Here is a 5,963-nt window from a genome sequence, read left to right as displayed (position 1 = left end):
GCAGAGTTGATCCTAAAGCACACAGTTTGTCCTCCTGAACTCAGACGATGCTGAACCCAGGGACAGAAAGGAACAGCCAGAGTCTAGGAGTGACGCTGAGTGCTTTCCACATGGAAAAGACATTCTCTTCTAAGAAAGACAACAAAGACTTCAAAGGAAGGCAGAAGATCTTTGATGTGTGTGAGGTGGTATTCTGGATGGAAAGTGAGATGCAGAATGATGAATATAACAAAATCTCATGTAAAGTTTTGAGAGGACCTACACAAACTATATTAATAAAGACACTACACAAAAACAACCACCGCTGCTATGCTTTTGGAATATGTTGAAGAAGAAGAAACTTTCATTTTTCGTTTACCTACATTCTTTTTGTTTATTGTTTTAATCTTTACCTGATGTATGTATTGCTATTATTTCTAAAAATACTGCTAAGGGTTATTAAGACTGAAAGACTGAGAATCACTACTGAGGGATTTTTTTTTAATAACTCCCTGCCAAAATATATATATATATATATGTATATATAATAAAGTGTTATTTTAAAAATACAAACAAGATACTGTTAAAAAAGTTCTCTCTCTAGCCTTGAGAGTCCTAATGAACTATAATCACAGAGACGCCAGACTAGTCAAAATTGGAAGAAAGAACTATAATCACAGGAAAAGAACTCTCTCCACAACTTGAAGGATCCCAGAAAAAGCAGCAGTAATGACAGCAGGGCTGACTTCAAGAAAAGCAGAAACAGGAGCAGCTGTGGTGGCGCCTGGGGTGGGAGGGGTGGATGATAACATGGAGTGACACTGGATCCACCCGGGACCCAAGGACAACAGGGAAAGGAGGATGGAAGACCCAAAGGGTAAAATCAGCAGGACTCAAATCTAGGAGGAAATGATGAAGTGATTATGACTCATGACCCCGCCGGTCCTCTCGGCAGCAGTGGCCTTGGAGAAACGTCGTCATGGTTGTGTAACTGAGGCATGGTATTGGAGAAGCTGGAAGCATGACGGAGCAGCTTCCCGCAGCCCCAGGTAGTCAAAAGGAGGTCAGTGTGACTGAGCCTGCAAGCAGGTCAGGTCACACGCTGCCTTGGACAAGCATTCCATCTCTCCCTGGGTTTGCCAAAGCTCCAGCAGGGAGCTCTTACAAGGCGTGCACGCGGCCTTATTGCTTGTCCCGCTCTGTCACCGAACAGACCCTGTAAGAGAATTCCAAAGTACAGTGAACTCGTGTTGCAATCTTTCAGAGATCACAAAACAGATACTTTAGGGCCCAAATTCCTGAAGCAGTTCTGTTTTATTACAAACCTCACATTCCAGCCTGTGTTCGAAGCGCTCGCAGCTACCCACGGGAAGACTTTCTCACTGTTCTCAGCACTTAAGCGCCCAAGAACAAAGCTGTTTCCCAAACTTCCTCCTCACGAAACGAAAGCAGCCGTTATACGATAAAGCTCGGAGCTCCACGGCTGAACAGCCCCTGGTTTCCCTGCCCGAGGTCACTCGGGCAGAAACAGAGAAAGTAGAGAGAGAGAAAAAAAATCTCTCAGGCAGGAAAATGAGTGTGAGGATTAGTCAGCAGCTAGACCGGCTCCTACGTCCATGAGGTTGTAACTTTATCTAGACAACATGGTCTTTCCTGGAAGAGACTTGAGCAGCGAATTTATCATTTTATAATTTGTGGTTTAAATCTCAGCCATACCAAGCAGCTGAGGCGCTTTGGACTCCTCCTAAAGCCCCAGGAGACAGAAAGACCACTTCAAACTTGAGGCCCCAAACTCCTCAGGGTTTGACTGTGGGCGCACAAAGGGCAGGGTTTTTGCACTGGTTTTCTTAGGAAATGTATGGAACCTGGGACTCGTCTTTGTTTGTTTTAGACTTGGGGTGGGAGCAGACTTCGGGAGTTGGAGCCTGGGAAGGGGGAGGGGCCGCTCCTATCTGGTGACAGCGGGTTTTCATATATTCCAGGGTCCCCCTGGGAAAAGAGAAGCTGGAAGCAAAGAGGGGGGAAATGGGTGGAGAAATGGGAAGCTAGGGGAAGGGAGGAGTGCCAGAGATAACTGCTGACTTCACAGTTTTCCACCGGGGCCTGCCCTGCCTACCTCTGTTGACATCAAAGCTTTCCCAGCGCCTTTGCGTGCCTGCTCAGTCGGCGCTGCCTGCTGCCACCCGGGGAAGAGCTGGCGGCTAGCCCTGCAACAAAGCGGAGCACAGAATTTCTGCAAGGAATCTCTCATCAAAAACACCCGCCCCCTTCCAGTTCTGTGCAATTGCCCCGTATCACCAGGCTGGGGTTCAATCGTCCGCCTTGGACAAAGACAGCCCTTACAGGGAGGTCTCCAGGAACGTGGGCAGCTTCCCAAGGTGTCTCACGGGTTCTGGGCAGCGTTGTCTGTCTGTGGGCCGATGGGTGTGTCTTTTGCAATCCTGTTGGGGCGCCTGGATTTGGGAAGTCTTGGCTCCTCTCCCTAGAGCGATGCAGGGCATCGGATTGTTGCTGGCAGCTGAGCTCCAGCGCCTGCAGCCACTCCATCTCCTTTCCCTGCTCCCCCTGCTGGGATTTACATGTTTCCATTCCCTTCTCTAGTTTTCTCTACTCTGAAACTGGCTGACCTCTCCCCAGGGAGGAAGCAAAGGAAGTAAGTTGACCATCCTTGCCTGCTCTCACTATAGGCCCCGCCACCCAATCTGCCTGCCCCTGGGAACCCGGGACCAAAAGGAGTCAACAAACATCCTCGCCTAGAAAAAGCATTTACCACTGGGTCCACATGTTAAAACCAAGTAGGACAGGTTTGAAAGGTGGAAGATACTTCACAGACAATGTGGGAAAGCTTACATGAACAGTCTCTTGCTCATCAACGTGTTGAATTTGAAGATAAAACCAGGATGGGCGTAGGTTCCTTGGAAAGCAGTTGGAAGTGTTTCCAACTTGAGCGGGGAGGGGGTGGGGGATAGTAGGGGATGGGATGGGGGACTGGGGGTAGCGCAGTGGGAGATAGAGTGCATGCTTACCTTACGGGTCTCTTTCTCAGCTACCAATTAAAAAGGTTCTATAGTAGGTCACAGGGTTACTGCTTAAGGGATGCCAACGCTTTCTGCCTTTTGAGTTGATGATTGTGGACTCTCTAGCCAGCCTTGAGAAAGTTCCTAGGAGAATAGAGGTCTGGCTCTTCCAGAACATGGCCACACTGAGGGCTGTTTGTATCTGCTGTAGCCAGATACAAACTTGGACTGTAGGGCATTTTGGAAAACAACCTGAGAGTAGAAATATCACACTTCAGACAAGAAACTGGCCTATGGGGTGCTGTAAACTCTGCCTGCAACACTAGGGGCATTAAAAACAGAAAATGAGAACTAATAAATGCTAGCTCTGGAATGGTGAGATGTCTCAATGTGGTAAAGGCCCTTGCTACCAAGCCTGATGACTTGAGTTGGTTCCCTAGAACCCAAACAATAGGGGAGAAACAATGAGGTCCTCTGCCCTCCACACATACAAATAAATATAATACAAAAACTAAATTTTCACTACCCAGTCCCTTAAACAAGAATTAGTACTTGAGTTGGGCATGGTGGCACACACTTTTAATTCCAGCAATCAGGAAGCAGGGGCAGGCAGATCTCTGAGTTCAAGGACAGCCTGGTCTACAGAGCAAGTTCCAGGACAGCCAGGGCTAAGGCTACATAGAGAAATCCTATCTGGAATCCTTCCCCTGCCCACCCCCAGGAAAAAAAAAAAAAAAAGTAGTACCTGTTTCAGTTTGTAACAAATGCGTGCTTGAAGACCCAGATCCAATTAAGCACATCAGCATAATCCTGGCACCCATGAAGTAAAGGCAGGATGAGAAGTTTGACCCAGCTTGGGCCGTATAGCAAGATACTGTGTCCATAAAAAGGAAGAAGGAAAGAAAGAGGAAAGGGAAGGGAAAGGAAGGGAAGGGGAAGGGAGGGAAGGAGAGGGAAGGGGAGGGAAGGGGAGGGAAGGGGAGGGAAGGGAAGGGAATTCCAAGTAAGAGTGTTCCTTTTAAGCCAGTGGAACTACAAGTGGCACATTGACACCCGGATGGTCAAGGTAGTGAAACTCTGTGCTTGTCTTTCTAGCTGCAGATGGTCTCATCCCAGTCTGTCAACACCTTTGAAACAGATTCAAATGCTTTCTGGAGAGCCATCTCGATTCAGCTTGCAGGCATTCTTGGGGCCCCTTCCAAGAAGAAATGGACTGGCACGCTGTCTGGGCTGGACCCACGTCAGCTCTGCCTACTTGGGAGTGAAGCCTCTCTCCTGCTGACTGTCTGATGGCAAAAGCTCAGGCTCTCACTCCTCAGTCAACACCTGCAAATCTCTGCAGCTCTGGCTCGCTCACAGGCCTTAATCTTTAGCTCTCACGAAGCCGAGACAATTCTTTTTATAAAGAGACATTAGGCTATATTAAGTTTCTCTTCCCCGAATTCTCTTTCTTCAACTTTCATCACTGCCCTTCTATTTATTTACTGCATCTCTCAAATGACCTAGGACCTCAGGAAGACAAGGAAAACCTGGTCCCAGCCTTCATGATCTATAAACGCTCTGAACGATCATGTTATAACCGCATTAGAGTTATTATTATTGTTGTTATTTTATTGTTGTTGTTGTTATTATTATTATTATTATTATTATTATTATTATTATTATTATTTTAAGACAGGGTTTCTCTGTGTAGCCCTGGCTATTCTGGAACTTGCTCTGTAGATCAGGCTGACCTCAAACTCAGAGATCCACCTACCTCTGCCTCTGGACTGCTGGGATTAAGGATATGTGCTGCCACTGCTGAGCTTATATGTTTGAGATATTTTTAAAGAGGTGATAGATGTTTGTTTGTTTTTGTTTGTTTGTTTCAAGACAGGGTTTCTATGTGTAGTCTTGGCTTTCCTGGATGTGCTTTGTAGACCAGGCTGGCCTTGAACTCACAGAGATCTGCCTGACTCTGCCTCCATGAGTGCTGGGCATCACCGAGCCCAACTGATGATAGATGTCTTACAGCCTTCTGTCCCCTTCACCATACAGTTGCCTCAACCTAACAAAGTAAGAGACTTGATGCTTGAGTTCTTGGCTGTTCTGGCTTATATCCCAGCTGTGGTCAGATTTTCCGAATGCTCATTCCTTCTTTACTGGATTACTTATCTGAATTGCCAGGAGGGCAAAGGCACAAAGAATATAGGAAATGAATAAAATGATTGACAAAACCAGTTGTAGATGGTCAGAGTCAGAGGTCCTGGCTGCAAGCATCAGAAACCAATCTGACTTAAGCAATTTGTTGAAACACTATTGGACAACTCAGATTTACAGGAAGATTAGAATGGGTTCAGAAAACACAGATACTATGGGGCTGATGGTGTAGCTCAGCTGGTACAGCACTTGCCTAACATGACAAAGCCTTAGGTTCAATCCCCAGCATTACATGAACTGGGCCTGGTGCTACATGGGTGCTTGTAATCTTAGCACTTTGGAGGTGGAGGAAGGAGGATCAGAAATCCAAGGTTTGGTTGGAGCTGTGGCTCAGTGGGCAGAATTCTTGTCTAGTGTGCATGAGGTCCTGAATTCAAAGCTCAGCGTGCAATACACTGGGTGTAGTAATTCATGCCTATATCCCAGCACTTGGGAAATGGTGGCAGAGGGTGTTCTCTCAGAATAATCCTTAGCTACACAGAGTTTAAAGCCAGCCTGAGGTACATCAGACTCTGTAAAACAAAAACAAAAACAAAAACAACAAAACAAAACAAGAACATTAACAGCAGCAGCAACAACAACAAGAACAACAGCAAATGTGCAAGCAAGCAATCTAACACAGGAACCAGAAATGGAGGACGACAGCCGAGGCGCTAGGGGTACAGGCACAGAACAGACAGGGTAAGAGATACCACAGAGTACAGTGGCTGGGGCTGGCTTGTAGGTCGCTCTGCTGCCAGTTTCCCTGGATGTCACCATGCACACCAC

At 46.8% G+C, this 5,963-nt stretch overlaps 1 long non-coding RNA gene across 1 annotated transcript; it reads right to left on the bottom strand.

Annotated features, from left to right (window-relative positions):
- Positions 1 to 633: 633 nt before the first annotated feature.
- LOC129688393 (uncharacterized) lies at positions 634 to 2,375 on the bottom strand. Its single transcript, XR_008721941.1, has 3 exons — positions 2,323 to 2,375; positions 1,305 to 2,186; positions 634 to 1,195 (listed from the first exon to the last, which is right to left on the bottom strand). It is a non-coding gene; the product is annotated as an uncharacterized LOC129688393 (long non-coding RNA).
- Between the last annotated feature and the right edge of the window lie 3,588 nt (positions 2,376 to 5,963).

The sequence above is a fragment of the Psammomys obesus genome, unplaced genomic scaffold (assembly GCF_907164565.1).
Source record: "Psammomys obesus unplaced genomic scaffold, mPsaObe1.curated_primary_1811, whole genome shotgun sequence".
NCBI classification, from domain to species: domain Eukaryota; kingdom Metazoa; phylum Chordata; class Mammalia; order Rodentia; family Muridae; genus Psammomys; species Psammomys obesus.
Note: the sequence above shows the minus strand (reverse complement) of the source record. Positions and strands in the feature narration are given on the sequence as shown.